The 17,763-nt window shown below is 61.1% G+C and overlaps 1 long non-coding RNA gene across 1 annotated transcript; it reads left to right on the top strand.

Moving 5' to 3' along the window:
• The first annotated feature begins 11,910 nt into the window (after positions 1-11,910).
• LOC118024435 lies at positions 11,911-17,260 on the top strand. The gene is made up of 3 exons (XR_004683101.1): positions 11,911-12,117; positions 12,692-12,997; positions 16,818-17,260. It is a non-coding gene; the product is annotated as an uncharacterized LOC118024435 (long non-coding RNA).
• Positions 17,261-17,763: the final 503 nt, after the last annotated feature.

Raw genomic sequence — 17,763 nt, 5'->3', positions numbered from 1 at the left:
AGGGCCCACCAGGGGTGGGGACTGATGACAAAAGTCCCCCAGACTCGGGTTCCTGGCCCCAGCCCCTCCAGTTGTCCGCCCCGGCCTGGTGTGGAAGGTGGGTGTGTCTGGAGAGAAGAGGACCCGCCTCTTCCCCCATGCCGGGCTGGCAGTGGGGTGGTCACGGGCCCCGTTCAGCAGAGAGGGGGTTCGAAGTGCACAGTGGCTATTCCACACCCATTTATCACGGCTCAGTCCAGCCCTCTGTCCCCTCCACTCCTCGCAGACAACTAACTCCCCCGTGCTCAGCATTCTGGGGGCCCAGGCGGGCGAGAAGCCCCCGCCCCTTCTGGGGAAGGCAGTCACAGGATGGAGCTGCAAGAAGCTGCCCCCACCCTTCCTGGAGGCCCCCAACCCCTAACGGGGGGGCTTGAAAGGGACCCTTTGTGTGGTGAGCTCCTTCCCCGGGGGCTGAGCAGCTGACGGGGGCGGGGGGCGGGTTGCGGAAGTCACTAGCATTCAAGCCTGTGGGAGGGGGCCACCCCACAAGCAATTCCTGAGAGGTGCCCAGGCCAGGCCTTCCTCACGCTGCCCCCCCAGCCATGGGTAAGAGCAATCCCCTCTGTCATCTGCAGGGCCCACTGCATACCCGGTGGACAGTGCCCGGAAAGGTAGGAGAGCACAAAGCTTTTCCTTCCTCCGTCGTCCTCCACTTGTCCTGGTGTTTCTATTGGTTATTTAACATCATTCTAAGTACAGAAAATTCTAAGCTATCAGCACACATTTCCTGCTCATGTTCAGATTGTGCGATGCCAGTCTGCACCCCAAGGACAGTGGGAGCTCAGAGGTCACGCGATCCGCGCCATGGGGCGTCTAGGCTCCTGGGGTTCGTTATCAGCAACACGGCGCGGACAGCGCGGAGTTAGGTCGGCTGTTTTCGTGGTGCTTCATCCACATCCGGGAAACAGGGCAGGGAGGGCCTGGGAGAGGGTCTGGCAGCCCGGCTGTCCCGTCCCTTCCTGGGCATCGGCGTAGTTTCGGGGGGAGGGCTCGGTGGGCAGGGCAGACACCAGTGAGAACAGATGTGGTGGCCCCTTGGCCATGGGTGTTCTTACAACACATCACCCCCTTCTGCATTTGGAGGGGGAGCTCTGGTTCTAAGGGAAAGTGTGGCCCCCAGCAGCTGTAGGTGCCCCCGCCTCCGCTTCCTCGCACACGACACGCTTGCCTTGTGCTCACTTTGGGGCTCGCGTCATGGGCCCCCAGATCTCCTCACAGGGCTTCTTGGACTCTGTGCGTACGAGGTGCACAGGTTGGCGGGGGACACACCTGCGTACCTGTCTCCTCTGCTCTCCACCTGCCCTGGGGTCCCACACACAAAACACGAGTTAAAAGAGGAATTTCTTGGGGTGTCTGGGTGGCTCGGTCGTTAAACGTCTGCCTTCGGCTCAGGTCATGATCTCAGGGTCCTGGGATCGAGCCCCATGTTGGGCTCCCTGCTCGGCGGGAAGCCTGCTTCTCCCTCTCCCACTCCCCCTGCTTGTGTTCCCTCTCTCGCTGTCTCTCCCTGTCAAATAAATAAAATCTTTTAAAAAAAAAAGAGGAATTTCTTCAGAATTTCCAGACAATGACAAACCACAGGGCCCTTCTGAGCATGGGGCCCATGCAGCTGTCCAGCTGCTTGTCCATGAGCCTCCCTGTTTCTTGGGGACTTTTGCTAAAATGCCGGTAGTGACTCGAGGGTTGGGAGGGCGGCTGGGAGAAGAAGAGCCTGGGGCCGGAGGAGGGGCTCCTGCTGGACCTTGGGAAGTCCCTTAGAGTTGGGTGTTGGGTGTTGGGGTGCCTTAGCTGGTTGGTGGGCCCCATCCTATCAGAGCCCCATCCCTAGTGCAGCAACCCCAGCCACCAAAACACAAGACAGTTCATGCCTCTCCCAGCTGTAGACAGACTGGGAGCGGACCCTGTCATGTTAGGTCTGCAGCTTCAGGCCCACCTCCTGGCCCCCAACTCTGTTCCCTGGCCTCCTAGAGCCACGCACCTTGAAGAATCCAAGACCTTCCTGGCTTCTGCTTAGCAGGCCCATCTTCCCTACCCATCTCAAACCTCCAGTCTCCTTCTGGAAGCCTCCCTGGCCCTCTCCTTCTATGTACCCAGAGCCCCCTGGACTTACAAGTTGTTGTCTTTTCCCCCAGATCAGGACTAATGCAAGGGCCCGTGTACCATTGCAGCCTCGGTGCCTAGTATCAGGCCTGGAATATTGTTAGTGCCCTATTCAGGAAGGTGAGTGGGTAGAGATAGGAATAGATAGATAAGGGTGGATGAGTGGAAAAATGGACAGATGGATGGATGGGTGGGTGGGTGGGTAGATGGTTGGATGGATGAGTAGATGGGTGGGTAGATGGAAGGGTGGGGTAGGTGGGTGGATAGATGGGCGGGTGGGTAGATGGGCAGATGGGTGAGTAGATGGGTGGATGGGGGGGTGGGTGAATGAGTAGATGGGTGGTAGATGAATGGATGGACGGGTGGGTGGGGAGGTGAGTAGATGGATGGGTGGGTGGGTGGGTGGGTGGATGGGTAGATGGGTGGTAGATGAATGGATGGATGGGTAGGTGGGTAGGTGGGTGGATGGATGGGTAGGTGGATGGGTATGTGGGTAGATGGATAGATAAGTGAGTAGATGGGTGGATGGATGGATGGATGGGTAGATGGATGGATGGGTATGTGGATGAATGGATAAATGGATAGGTGGGTTGGTGGGTTAGTGGGTATAACCTAGACTATGTCCCCTCCCAGTGGAATCTCAAGGCCCAACCTTGTTAGTTTTATCTTGGTGGGTCCCAAATGCTTTTATTTTTTTTTTTTAAAGATTTTATTTATTTATTTGAGAGAGAGAATGAGAGACAGCACAAGAGGGAAGAGGGTCAAGCAGACCCCCTGCTGAGCAGGGAGCCCGATGCGGGACTCGATCCCGGGACTCCAGGATCATGACCTGAGCCGAAGGCAGTCGCTCAACCAACTGAGCCACCCAGGCGCCCAGTCCCAAATGCTTTTAGTCGGCTTTTGGCAACAGCAACCAGCACTGTTCTCACCATCAATCAGGTTGAAAGTATAGTGGGATCTCTCACAGCTGAAACAGGTGGCCAAAACGTGGCCTCGGGAAGATGAGAAACAGGAAGAGCATTACCTACCTTTTAGAAGTCATAGCCTGGACAGGACACCTGGTCAGCTACACCAAGAGGACTCTTACCTGTGCCTTCACCTGGTGACTTGGTCAGGGGTCAACACCCAGAGCCAGGGAGAGTCAGCCTGCCAAGGGTTGGGTCACACACGTGTCCTGGTTACCAGGGAGGTTGAGCCCAGTGTCTGGGTTTCCCTGTGGCATCAGAGACCACAGAGCTGTGGGGGGTCCTCCGTCAGCCGAGAATTATGCATGGACCCTGCTAGTCTTGGGGGCAGAGCCCACTGCTCAGGAGTGGGGTGTGCTGGGGAGCAATCTGCCCCCTGACAGCCCCCCAGTAGCCTGTGTTTGCATCTCCCACTTAACAAAACCATGCAGAACTTGTGGGGATACAGAGAAAGACCCCATGGTCCCAGGTTCCCAGAATTCTCTTTGGGAAGGGTAGGGGGGAGCAACTGGCAGAGGTGGGGCGGGCCGGGGGCCACGTGGCACTGAGCTGTCTTCACTTGGAACGTCCGTCCACTGAAAGTTTCCTAAATATGTTCTGTGCCACTTTACAGAAGATTGCAAGCTCGTCAATTGTACACAAAAGATTCTCGTTGTATCAGGAGGTAGCTGCTGAAGGGACTGCTCCCTCCTCCAGAGGAGACCTGGAAAGAGGGGTCCCTTGTCCCCAGTGTGCCCTGAGAGCTCAGCTGGAGAAACAAAAGTGGACTTCACACATAGGAGGCACAATTACCCCAGGCACCCTCCCTTGCAAGCGGGGAGGCGCTGCCAAGGGACAAGCCCTCCCCACCCAGATGCGGCCCCGGGATGCTCACAGGTGCAGGGGCAGTGGAGGATGTCCCAGGGCTGGCCCTCCCGCCAGGGAATTCAAACCACCCCGACGGCCCCGTCTCAGGAAACACAGTGACGGTCCAATCCCCGGTCTCCCAGGTGAGCTCCGCGGTCAGCACGCGCCCCCCGAAGGGGCAGAGGGTGGGAATCCCTTCGGGGAGGTGATGTCCTCCAGCCCCGCCTGGACACTCAGCGCAGCCCTGCAGAGGGCAGCTTGTGAACAAAGACCAGGTAAGGACATAAATCAGCTGCAGGATCACATTTCCTGCTCTGAAAGGTTCTGTAAAACATGGGAGAAAATTGACCTGTCAGGGGGGATAGATGGGCAGCGACAGTGGCCGCCAGCCGGGGGCTGGGTCCTCCTGCATCCTCAGGGGCCCGCCTGCGCAGGGGGCCCTCGTCCTGCCGGGGGGTGGCCCCTGAGCAGAGGCCAGGCAGGGGGAGAGGGGGCACATCCACCAGACAGCCCTGGGTTGGGGGGGTAGCTCCTCGCCCCCCCAACCCCCAGCATGCCCTGACAGAGGAGGCCCAGCTGCTGGAGCCGCCAGGCTATAAAACGGATGGAGACCAGAGACGGTGTCAGCAGACAGCTAGAGTACCTTTTACAAAATCTAATCTCTTTTTATTTCCCTCCCCCTCCTCCTCCCCAACCTCCCAGCCACCTCTCCCCCTTCCTGCAATACAGGCTGGCGGTGACCTTGATGCCTGGACCTTGGTGTGGGACAGCCAGAGCCCTCAAGCTCTCCCTCATCACCTTGGGGGGGCTCTGTGGTGGGAAGGGCACGTAGCGTGAGCAGGGGGACACAGAGCCTGGACAGGCGGTGGCCCCATGGCTGGGAGCTACCCCCACCAAGGTGACCCCAGCACCTGCAGCACCCTGAGATGGGGCCAGCCCTGGGAGGCCCGGACAGCCCAGACCTGGGCCCTACACCCGTCTGCTGCTCTGGGAGCTGGGCCGCCCACACCCACCATAGCAACTGTTCTCCGAAGGCAGGGCTATGGCTTCCGAGAGCCCCAGAGCTCACCCAGTCTTGCACGGCCCATCTGGCCCACCACGGCTGCTGGACCATGCCCACAGAACTCCCGGGGCCTGAGGACCCCCAGCTCATGCTCTGTGGGGCGGGAAAGCCAAGAGAAATTAAGGGAGGGGCCTCGCCCTGAGCAGAACCAGGGAGAAGACAGAGGCCGAAGCAGGGCCTGCAACAAGCACTGGAAAGGTGCAGAGACATCCTCACCCTCCGGGGGCGCAGCGCCCCGGCTGCAGGGCCAGGCGAGCAGAGGAAGGGGCACCAGCCTGCACGGCTCTCGGGAAGGTGACCCGGGCGGGAGAGAGGCTGAGCAGGAGCTGGAGAAGGCCGGGTGGCGGTCTGGTGTGGGGGACAGGCAGGTGGGGGCAGGGAGGCCACCACGCAGGCCCGGACGGTCGCCTGGGGCCTGGCACCTCCACCCTCGTTCGTCCCGCAGACCGACTGCTGCCGAGGACAGGCTACTCAAGGCAGGATGGGAAGGGGGTGCAGAGGTGGAGAGATATCCAGAGACAGAGAGAGACACAAGGAGGAGAACACGGGGACGAAGGCCACACGGCGGTGGGCTAAGCCCCGTGACGAACCCTGGGCTGCCCCGGGAAGTCCCCCCGCTTCTCAGCCGGACCAGAGGCCCCGGGGACTGGGGTCCTGGACTTGCCACACAGGGAATGAGGGGCTGAGAACAGGGAAGCTGGGCCCTGAGCTCAGGCCTCACTCGAGCACTTCCCCTGGGGCCCCCGGCAGCCCAGGCACAGCTGGCCCTGGGGAGTCTCCTGAGACCGGCCCAGCCCAGGCCCTCGGGTCTGACCCTGTGTGGCTAGCTGACAGCTGATGGGTCTCCGAGCCCTTCCCGAATCCCCCCCGGAACAATGGCCCTTTCAGGCCACTTGCTGGCAAGGGCAGGTCTGGCTGGCGGCCTGTGGCCTGGCAGTGAGCAGACAGATGACTGATAAGGAAAACAGAGCAAGGAGACACCCGGAACCAGCCCCAAGGGAGGCGGGGGTCCCCCCCACTACCCCAGAGCCCTGGGATGCTGGGCCCTGGGGGACGGAGGGCAGCTAGGGAAGGCTGGGCTCAGCCCCTCCCTCTGAGCCATCCTCCATCCTTAGGGCTTTGGGGGGCCGAGAGGGGGTCCCCATGTGGGGAGCACTGGTCCAGGGTAGGGCTTCAGGTGGGGGTGGGGTGCTCCCTCTTTGCAAGGTCTCCCCCAGTACCCCGTCAGCCCATCACCCCCTGCACTCCCTGGCTGAAGCCTCTGGGCCCCAACAATGACCAGCTCTCCTCCGCGTGCCAGCCTCCGCGCCCCCAGCTGCCCTCCCCGACCCGGCGCAACGCCCCGATGTTACCGTCCCAGCCCCATGGCCCCTTCCAGGGAACTCCCAGGCCTCGCTGCAGCCCCAGCCGCGAGCACCTTCTCTCCACCCCGGGCTTCTGCAGCCTCACCTGCGTGTCCACCTCTGGGTGAAGGAGCACACAGCGCCCCAGCGGCAGGCCCCCCAGGGCATGGGGTGGGCAGCGGGAGTGAGGGTAGATGCTGCCTCTTGCACGCATGCACACGCTTGTGCACGCACATACGTCCGTGCGCATGTCCCTTCCCTCCCTTGCGGTGGACCCCTTGCCCCAGGCCCTCAGACTGGGGGCTGAGGGTGGGAGTGGGGCCTATGTTGTAGCTGAACCCACTCCACGAGTTGGGGTGCTTGTGGATGATGGAGGTTATGAGGGGCTGAAGTTCACCCAAGTGCCCGCATGGTGCCATCACCCAGTAGCTGGCCCTGCGGGGAACCCCCTCCAGGCCACAGAGGCCTCTCTCTGCCTTTGCGCCTGGTCCCCGCCCCCCACCCGCTGCTGCCCCCAGGCCCGCCCGCCAGTGCAGGGAACCTCTGGGGACCAGACCATAGCACCTGTCCTGGGCGGGTCCCTTGCGGCCTGGGTCTCACACCCCAAGCGGCAGGCGGGGGGGCTGGTTCTTTGGGGGCTTTGTATTGTGGTCCAAACCTTCCCTGTGCCAGCCCCAGAGAGGGCCCTCCGGGTCTTCAGGGTCACCCACCCCCTGCTCAGCCTGAGTCTCCACGGGTTTCACATTTCCTGGCCTGAGGCCTGGCCCTGTGTCCCTGGACATCTTGCCCACTGACTCCCTGTCTGACGGCTCCTCGGCCCAAGTGCCCCAGCCCCTCCTCCTCCTCCTCCCCCTCCAGTCTCCACCTGGAATCCTTGATATTAAGCGCCACCGGATCCCGGTTGGCCCAGACACAGGCTTATGTAGGGCAGGCCCTGGCTCCCTGGGGCTGGCTGGCAGAAAAGCGGGTTACAGCCAGTGAGCCTAGAGCCTCAGGGCGCACATGAAGCAGTTCTTAAAAACCCATCAGGAAAGGAGGGTGGGGGTGGGCTGGCTCTGGGCGGTACCCGTGGCCGGGCTCCTTCCCGGACCCCTGGGCAAACAGAAGGGCGATCCACAGCTGGACAAGCCCTTGCCCAACGTCACTCAGGATCCTCACATTCAGGGAGACGGCAAAGGGCTGCCCGAGGAACAGGCATCCAATATATGCCCGTTTAGTCCCCAATTTCGGTGGTGATGTATTTTAAAATACTTTATTTTCCTGTTTCTCAAAGAAAACTAAGTTTTCCAACTCAAAAGAGACAAAGAGGAAGCTCATAAAGCCAGCAAGGTTAGGTAAACCCTGTGGATTGGCACACATGGGGGCCACCCCCAGGGCAGGGGGGAGGGTGTGCCGAGCAGTGGATGGTCTGGGAATGCAAGCACAGGGGCAGGGCACAGGGGGCCTCTGGCCGGCTGGGGAGACCACCAGGTCCTGGTGCGGCCACGTGGTGGGGGGAGCCTGTGGTGCGTCCTCCTCACCGTCTCGCGGAGGCTGAGAGCTGGAGACCCCTGCCCGGGGTGCCCCAGCCTGCTCACCGCTGACCCCAGCCCCCCAGCGGAGCTGGACAGGCCCGTGGCTCCCCCTCCCCAGACACACCTCTCTCTCCCACAAAATAATTTAATGCAACTCAATGGCTTGAAGTTGATGTAAAAATTATAGGCGTGTGGGGGTGGGCTGGGGTGGGGGCCTCGCAAGAAATCTTTTTGAAAATATAATTGAGTTAATGGAGCCATAACTGTGTCTCGTTTTGGGGTAATTGGCCTGCTTTTTGTCACTCTGTCCATTTACATACTCCTGTTTTCTTTTCTCTATTGATTTTTTCTTTATAAAGTGGGCCACTTTACTGCAATTTTTAAAGCCCCAGTGATGAATAAAAACCTCATCTTCCCACTCATTAAGACACCGGAATTAACCGGGCTCAGGGCCCCACCAGCCAATTTGTGTAACAATCCTGGGCTGCCTTGTTTTGGCTGAGGCTGGGGGGCTGCTTACTGAAGGCCGAGGGGTTCAAAGGCAGCCGGGGTGGGGGAGCCAATTTCCGGGAGGCGGTCCCAAGGTGAGGGGTGCCTCCAGAGGGGCCCACATACAGGGGAAGGAAGCGGAGGACTGGAGGACCCCCAGAAGTTTACGGCCCCCACTGCCCGGGAATCTGGGTCCCCTAGACTATGACCTTGAGACGCTCCTCCCCATCCTGGCCTTCCTCCCCTGCTGAAGGGGCCTAGGCCCCTCCCTCACCCTGCACCTGCCTCCTGGTGGCTGTTAATTCAGAGGCCCCACCCACCTGCCTTTGACCGCAGACCAAGGTCACATTTCCTAAAGAAAATATTTTTTTTAATTATAAAATCCATATACGCAGAAAACAAATGAGTCCAATGGTATGATAGGATATAAAGCGAACGAAGGCAGCATGTCCCCGGCACCCTGGGTCTCCGGATGTGACACCCATGAATGGCCCTGTACCACCTGCAACTTGGTTGTTTTGTTTCATCCCATCCGCCAGGGGGGCGTTTCCCAGGCCTCGGGACTTTGGTGCTAATCCAGGACGGTCCCGGGAAACGGGGACAGATGTGCAGCTTCTGCGTGCTCAGCCAGCCTCCTACTGATGGACGCTTCTCGTTTCTCAACGTGCCAAATGCTGCGTGGAGGACATCTCTGCTCCCATCATCTTTGTGCCCTTGTGCAAGCCTGTCTGGAAGATAGGATTTCTGGAAGAGAAACTACTAGGCGAAAAGGCAAGCATCTTTCAAATTTTGATCGCTCTTGCCAAATTGCCCCGCAGAAGTGTGCCAACATACACCACACCCTTCCCCCCACAAGTGTGAGAGATTCGCACAGCTGGATATCCCCAATCATTTTGTAGATTTTTTTTAAGATTTTTATTTATTTATTTGACACAGAGAGAGAGAGACAGCGAGAGAGGGAACACAAGCAGGGCGAGTGGGAGAGGGAGAAGCAGGCTTCCCCCGGAGCAGGGAGCCCGAAGGGGGGCTCGATCCCAGGACCCTGGGACCATGACCTGAGCCGAAGGCAGACGCTTAACGACTGAGCCACCCAGGCGCCCCTTAATAAAATATTTTTAACAAATGGAATCATGCAGAACGCACCAACTCCCAAGGCTCAGCTCGATGATTCTGAGACTCGCTGGGGCTGTTGGTGGCATGTATCCTCCCATTGAGGGGTGGCGACCATGGCCTGGGTGGGCCACGTCTGCGGCGGGTCCCTGTGGTTCGAGTCTGGGTTGTTCCAGGCGGGGCTATTAAGGCTGCAGGTGAACGTATGTTTTCACCCGGATGGACGCCACGGAAGGGAGCGGCTGCGCCGCGTGGGACGGTCCTGGCTCCGCACACTGCGTTCCCCGCGGGGCTGCGCCCTCCTGCCTTCCCACCAGCTGCCCCCGGTTCCCAGATCCGCGGCTCTCCGCTGGGAGCTGTGTGGCCCTGTCTCACTGGGGTTCCAATCTGCGTTTGCCTGATTAGTCTGTTGCCTTTTGACATTTGTTAATAACGATGCTTTCATCATGCAGAAATTTCAAGCAGTTTGTGTAATACGTTTCTCTTTCTGTTGGTGGTTTTGGGTTTTATCAGTTTCCCTTTAGATCCCAGTCGTGATGGCTTCGGGCCCCAGAAATGGGCCCCTCAGGCTGAGCCCCTTTTACTCGTAGGCGTTTCCAAAGTGCCGGAACCCCCCGCCCGGGCTCACAACCCCCCATCACTCTCCTCTCCAGCCACACCAGGGGGCCCCCCAAGGGGAAGCAGCATAGAGACGGACATCAGTGCCCTCCCCCCGGGGACCCCAACACCCACGCCAAGGGTCCTGTCTGCCATCTGCATAGCTCGGCCCATTTCTGTCACTCCTCTGACCCCAGGCCCCATCCCCAGGTGGAGGCGGCTGGAAGTTACAATTGTAAGCCGCAGGCACCCACAGAGCGAGCCCGCAGGCGGTGGCTGGGGTCCGGAGAGAGGGAGCTGGGTGCAGGCAAGTGCTCAGCGGGGACATGGAGGTCCAGACCACATCAGGCCTGAGTCAGGGCTGCCTGTTCCACCAGGGCTCTGGGGGCCCCACATCCGTCCCTGCTTCTTCCTGGCAACAGGTGCAGCCACCGTCACCATGGGCCCTGCCGGGTCAGGGGTCTGGACTCTGTTCCATGGCCTGCTCCCCCTTCCCAGCCAGCCCCCCCGAGGAGGAGCCCTCTCCTCTCGTTCCCTTCTCTTGTCCCCTCTGCCTTGCTGAGCCTTTCCCTCCGGCGCCGGCTCTCTCCTCCCTGACTGTGACCACAGTGTTTCCAGGGTCACTCACTACAGTGGGTTGAATGGCATGTCCACGGGGCACCTGGATGGCTCAGTCATTAAGCATCTGCCTTCGGCTCAGGTCATGGTCCCAGTGTCCTGGGATCGAGCCCCGCATCGGGCTCCCTGCTCCGCGGGAGGCCTGCTTCTCCCTCTCCCACTCCCCCTGCTTGTGTTCCCTCTCTCGCTGTGTCTCTCTGTGTCAAATAAATAAATAAAATCTTAAAAAAAAAAAAAATGAATGGCGTGTCCACCCAGAGCCTCAGAACGTGGCCTGGTGTAGAGTGAGGGCCTTTGCGGATGTAACTAAGGTAAGGATCCTGAGAAGAGGTTCTCCTGGGATGGGCGAGCCCTAAACCAATGACAGGCGTCCTTGTAAGGGGAGGACAGGACACGCCTCAAGCAGGGAAGAGGAGAAGGCCGTGCGAAGACGCAGCCACAAGCCTGCCGAGGGGTGCCAGGAACAGCCCGCAGCCCCAGGAACTGGGACAGAGGTGAGGCGGGGCTCTCCCTCAGAGCCACACACGGACTAGCCCTGTGGCCTCCAGAGCTGGGAGAGAATCAATGTCTCCTGTGAGACGGCAGCCCCAGGAGACTAGCACCCTTGCTGGGGGGTCCCTGTGCACCCCCAAAGCAGGTCCCAAGACAAGAGCTCTGTGGCCCCCCCGGAGGTGACCCCAGAATGTAGGAGTGGGAAGGGGACAAAGGAAAGCCCGATGCAGGTGCGCACCTGGGGCTGCATTCCCCCCAAACACGTGCGTCGGAAATGTCCCCTGAACACTCCCACCTGTGTGCCGGGAGCCCCGCCGGCCCCCAGCCCAGAGTGGACATGTGTTCAAGAAGTCCGTGCTTGGCGTGCTGGGTCGATCCTGTGGACTCGGTGGGCGGACAGATGTCAGCAGCCTCTGCCCCCCCGGGAACCTAGCTCTTGCTCTGGGACCCCAGGGCGGCCCCTCCAGGGAGCACCCCAGTTGTCACGCTGGAGCACCCTCCAGGCAGACAAAGGCAAAACCAGGGCTGCCAAAACTTCTTGGAAATAATCTGATAATCGATGCTTCCGAAGGGCATTGAAGTGTTCCATGTGGGCCCGGCTGAGACCCGTTCTGATGGGGGTGGCTCCTGACCTTCCTGGGCCCCCAGTCCCTTGCCCAGCGCCCCTGCTGGGGCTGCTCCTGATAGCCTGTCCCGGGGGGCCCACCCCTCCTGCCTCCACATCTGCCCACGATCCTCGGGACACCCTTGCCCTTTGTTCTCATGGTGCCTCCCACGCTGGCTCCCACCGGTGCTCCCCTCAGAAGCTCCCCCACATCCACACTCCTCCTGAGGACGCGACCTCCTAACGCACATCCCAGCTCAGAGGAAGAGTTGGTCCAGCCTGAAGTGTGACCGGTTTACAGGCAGGGACGAGTCCACCCGAGCTGGGGGCTTCCACTGTGAGTGCCAGAGTCTGATTTTAGGCTTTACCGGAAGTAACCAGTGTCCACAGCCCCCGCAGTGAGCTGTGCTGGGGGCGGGGATGAGCCTGCCCCCACCCCATGTGGGCCGTGGGCATGGGAGGTGGTTCACGTGGTGGGGGCCGCACTGGGCATCAGGAAGTGGTGTCTCCCCCGCTCCCTACTCCACTCAAGCACAACCCCTGCCCAAGTCCCCCCATCCCTTCCCCCACCCCAAACAGCCCCAAGCTGGCGGGGGAGGGGTGCCAGCCCAGGGAGACCTGCCGCTATTGCGTGGAAAGGGCAGGTAGAGGGCACCTTCCCAGCAAAGAAGAGCCTCCAGGACGAAGCAGGGCGAGGATGGCAAGAGGGACGTAGGTTAGACCCTGGGAGTGAGTGACATGTTGGCAAAGGACACGGGGTGCCTTCTTTTTTGGCTTCAGGAGGTCCTGCTGGCCGCGCCACCCAGTGGTCCTCACCCCCCCATCCACCCCGAGCAAGCGCCAGACCCACGGCCCACCCGGCAATTCCACTTCGCAGGTCTGTGCCCCACGGTCTGCATTTCTAATTCCAGGCGCTGCTGCTGGTCCTGGGCCCACACTGAGAAGGCAAGCGTCCCCTGATCGTGGCCAGTGCGTGTGGCCAGGAGCTCTGCCTGCCGCCCGGACCCACCCCACCGCATCCCAGGGCCAGGCAGGCTGAGGGACCCCGCACGTGATCCACGCGTGGCCTAACCTGATTGGCCAGCCTGCGCCAGGCACCTGCCCCAACCCCACGAGGTCCTATGGTTGACAGGCTGACCTGCTGATGGGAGGTGTCCCCGGGGCCTCACTTTTTCATCAGAAGGATGTGTATGCCTCGGCCCTTCCGACCCCGACAGGTGAGCCCTGCACTCTCCAAGAGCTACCCTTCCACCCTGCATGTGGCAGAGAGAGGACCAGTGAGGGGCTGCGTGCCCCACGGAGCACAGACCTGAGCCTGTGGCTTGGGGCCCGTCCCAGGCGTGCCCTTCTTGCCCACACAGCTAGGGTTGGAGGGAAAGCCTCCATTCCCAGGCAAGGCCACCGGCAGCCAGTCCAACATCCAGGGTGGAGGGGACTGGGTTCCCAGGGAACCCCTGCTTGCGGCTGAAGCTGGTTGCACCACCTTTCCTGCTTCCTGTCCCACACCGGTTACTGTGGGGTCACCCTGGGGGCCCCCAAGATCTGTACATGCCCACATTTTGAGGAGCATACAGTGACACCTACTCGAGCCAGGCCCCCAAGATGCTGAGAATGCCCTCGAAGACCCTGCCCCGGGGCCACAGGTGGGAGGTTCCAGACACCCTGGGATGCCTAATGAGGCCTCATGCCAGGGTGAGGGCGCCGGCCAGCATCGGCCCAGAGCCACGGGGATGCGGTTGCTGCCGCCCGTGACCACCGAGACCTGGGGACTCCCGGGCTCCAGGGGGAGAGGAGACCACTGACCCGCCTGACACGGCCTGAGTCCAGTCCCCATCCCGGCACCGTGTGTCTGGAGACAAGGTGGGTCTCAGCTCCCCCTGCTTCGGGGCTGGGAGCCTGGGCTGCTTTCCCTCAGCCCAGAGGGGTGCTCTCTGCGTACTTCCCACCCCAACTCCATGAGGCCCTCTCAAGGCCGCAACCGGGGAGCAGGTGTCTCTCTGCCCTTTGGAAATTCTGCAAATGTGCTCTCCCTGCTGGGCCCTGAGGCTGCAGAGGGCCTTGGAGATCTACTCCGGGGAGACCCAGAAGGGAGGAGGCCTGGGCCAGCCTCAGGACCTTCTGGAAGGCTCTGAGAGGCTCATGCCCACCTGGGACAGGGCCATTCCCTGGCCCTCACACCCCCTGTCCCCTCTGCCTTCCTGGGCCAGGCCAGGGGCTCTGGTAGGACACAGACACAGAGACAGGACAGTGACACAGGATAATGTCACTCTGGAGACAGTCATGGGGCCAAAGTCCCGGAGAGCACAGTCGCCCCCATAGCGCCAAGCCTCAAGCCCTAGAGGGAGGCTAGGCCTCCCAGGATGGAGCCATGGGGAGGCCGAGAAGGGACAGAAGAGTGGGGTTGGAGGGGAGAGCTGGCTGTCCCCTCTGTGTGCGGGGAGCAGCCAGGGGGCCTCCCTGACGTCCGACACGCCTGAGGTTTCGGGCCCTGGATCTGTCTGGTCCCTGGAACTGGCCCGTGGCCCAGCCCAAGCTACAGTGGAAGGCTGGTCAGAGAGAGCCAAGGATCCCAGGGAAGGAACAGCAGGGGCTAAAACGGGCAGGGGGGCAGAACTCCAGGAAAATCCCATTCGGAAAAATTACTCTTAAATGCTCAGGAAGCATTAGAAACATGGACTGCTAACGAGCCTTACGGAGATTAAATTGGAAGCCCGATAAACACCGTCACCTGGTTGCAAAAAGCACGTCCTCTCCTTACCCTGGTTGTACTGGAGTTGTGGGTGCCCCACACCCTCCCAACTCTGCGGGGGTCCTGGGGGCCTGCAGGTGCCTGGGCCGGGGGTCTGGCAGGCAGGAGCGGAAGGGGCTATGACCCCTGGGGCACACCGCCCCACGCCCAGCAGGCTGAAAGATCCTGTCCCCAGGAGCACCCCGGCCCGAGGGGCCCCCCACACCCCACCCCCACTGCAGGGTCCCAGCCTCGCCCCCACTCCAGGGGCTATCCCAGAATGCTTGGGGCCAGGGCTCTTGCCTGAAGCGTGACCCCCGAGCTTCTCTAGAAGGGAAGGAGGGGTCTGAGCCCCTGAGGCTGCCCCAGGAGGTACCCCGCCTCCACCCCCTCACCTCCTGTCCTGCACACGTGCTCAGACTCGAAGCGGACGTGGTTGGTCTGGGTGTAAAATCCCCACGGCTGCCCGGCCCTGCCGGTGTTGCTGGCTGTTCCTGGGCGGGGGGGAGGCCTTGGGTCCCACTCTGCCCACACTGCGCTCGGACCTCATCAACTACCCCCTTCCCGAGCCTGAGCCTGGCTTTAGGGGTCCCCTTGCAGGATGGACCCTGCTCCCTCAGCCTCTTCCAAGGGCCTGCAGAGGGAGCTCAGTTCCCTCCCGCCTGCAGTGGCATCTAGGCCGTTCTGCCCACAGCATGGGACTGGGGTGGGGGCAAAACAGAGGACCCCCCCCAGCAGCTGGGCTGACCTGGCCTTGGCTGTGCCCTCCTCCTCTGGGGTCACTGGGCTGGGGATGTCTCTCCTAGAGTGTGGTGGGAACGGAGAGCAGGAGTGCCCAGGGACTGTTCCCCGGGCAGGGGCAGGGGTGTGCGGAGAAGATGTTTGGGGGGATGGGGTGGCCGTCCAGCCTGGCAGTCCCACGCAGGGCCCCCCAGGTCCCCCCGCCCCCGGGAGACTCCCAGCAGTTGCTTCCTGGAGCAACTGGAGGCTGAGGTCAGCTGGAGGCCAGTGGCGAGAGCCGGATGGGGGTGCGGATGGGAGGCCCCGGGGCCCGCAGAGGGTTGGGGGTGGCCCGGCCGGCCCAGGAGCCGCGGAGGGCACGGAGAGTGCAGCGCTGCGGCGAGCTCCCAGCAGGCCTCCAACAATGTGGTTTCAATCTAATTGTCCCAAAACGTTGTTACAACACGAACCACGTGCCATCCACTCACCTGCAACTAATCAGCAGCAAAGCTACCGAATAAATCGGCTCCACACCCGTGGGGCTGGGCAGCCCGGCGCGCGAACCCAGGCGCCCAGGCCGGGGCCACCGCCGCCGGGGCCTGTTTCCTGTGGGAGCGAGAACGGTCAGGACAAGCTGGGGGCACCGCAGGCGCTCCTCCTCTCTCCGGGACCCCCACCCTACTCTGGAGAGCAGAGCCGGAGGGGCCAGCCCTCAGGTCACTGCCCGTCCAGGCCTCAGAGGGTTGGCCAAGGAGCCGGGGTCACGCTGGGGCCGAAGCCAGGCCAGCCGAGGTCTTCCTGGGCCCAGCGAGTGGTCAGTGTGCTCTCTGCACCCTGAACGTCGCGTCCTGAGACCACGGCCTCCTGAGCCCGTGGGCGTGGGGGCCTTCCCCTCCGGGGGACAGCTGCAAGCTCTCCGCGGTGGTAACACATCCACCTTCAAAGCCACCAAGGCCTTTGGGTAAACACGACTTGGGGGATTCCTCCAACGCTCAAGGGAGCTAAGGATGCCCCCGTTCAGCCAACGAGGAGACAGGCCGAACACAGGCCCTCTCGGAAGGGAGCCCGAAGCCCAGGCCTTGAGCTCCAGTGGAGGTGACAAAGCAGGATACTGGGGTAGTGGGCCCTAGGGCTCCTTTCCAAGAGCCTGGACGGTCCCCACGGGGGCCCTAGGGCTCAGCCTTGACGCTGAACAGCGTGTCCCAGGCACCAACCGTGGCGTAACCATGGGTTCCACATATCTGCCCTCGGGGGGTTGTCTGAGGGTGGTCTGACAAAGACCCTTTTTCCAAATAAGCTCACACTCAGGTTCCGGGTGGACATATCTTTTTGGGGGGAGGGGGCTGTGGGATTACCGTTGAACCCACTGCATAGAGACAGCCTCCCCTAGAACCCACCTTTGAGAGGTCATATTCTGTATTAGGTGTCATACAAGTAAGTGTTTCTCCTACAGGAATTTTCATGTCTCTGGGACGTAGATACTTTAGAGGTAAGGGAAATGAGGCTCAGAGATGTTAAGCATCTGCCCTGAGGCAGCCCAGCTTGAAAACAGTGGAGCTGCCTCCAGAAGGTCTGTGTTCCTCCTGCAGGACTCGGTAAGGCCTGAGAGGTGACCCCGCGGCTTTGTTTGGGCAGGTGCTCAATCACGGACATCCAAACGCCCCACGAGGAGGAGCACCATCCTGGAGCACCACCAGCAGCCTGCAGCTCAGGCTCACATGCCGAGACCATTACTCCTGGCACAGACCCTGTGGGGTGATTCCACGCAGACTCAGTGGCCCAGGAAGGTGGCGGTGTGTCCAACACCACCCGGCTGGCAGTGGCGGGACGGGGTTCTGACTCAGGCTCGCATTCCTGCGGCGGCCCGCAGGCCCAGCTCAGGCCCTGACGGGTTCCCGGTGGTGGCGGGACGACAGAGCATCCCGAAACCAGGGGCACAGGAGGGTGCAGATGCGGGGACCCCACAGGTGATGCCCAGCCCATATCTGTGCCGATGATGTCACCCTTCCCCATCCATCTCTGAAGAAGAACAAAGTGGACAGAACTGCTTTTTGTGGGGTGCCTGGGTGGCTCAGTTGGTTAAGCGACTGCCTTCAGCTCAGGTCATGATCCTGGAGTCCTGGGATCGAGTCCCGCATCGGGCTCCCTGCTCGGCGGGGGGTCTGCTTCTCCCTCTGACCCTCCCCCCTCTCATGCTCTCTATCTCATTCTCTCTTAAATAAATAAATAAAATCTTTAGAAAAAAAAAAAAGAACTACTTTTTGTGTCCGGTAAGTGGGGCTGGCCTGGCAGCCCAGGAGGCGGGCTCAGGACACTGACCCTCAGACGGATGGGGCGGGGAGCGGGGGGCAGGGAGCCCCTGTGTGCCTCCCACGGGGCCCTTTCCTTTAGAAGTCATTGTTTTCATGTGCTAAAACATATATAACATATAATCGGCCATTTTAACTTTTTTTTTTTAAGTAAGCTCCATACCCAGCGTGGAGCCCAATGCAGGGTTTGAACCCACGACCCTGAGATCAAGACCCGAGGTGAGAT

Source organism: Mirounga leonina, unplaced genomic scaffold (assembly GCF_011800145.1).
Source record: "Mirounga leonina isolate KUSES-001 unplaced genomic scaffold, KU_Mleo_1.0 Mir_197, whole genome shotgun sequence".
NCBI classification, from domain to species: domain Eukaryota; kingdom Metazoa; phylum Chordata; class Mammalia; order Carnivora; family Phocidae; genus Mirounga; species Mirounga leonina.
Note: the sequence above shows the minus strand (reverse complement) of the source record. Positions and strands in the feature narration are given on the sequence as shown.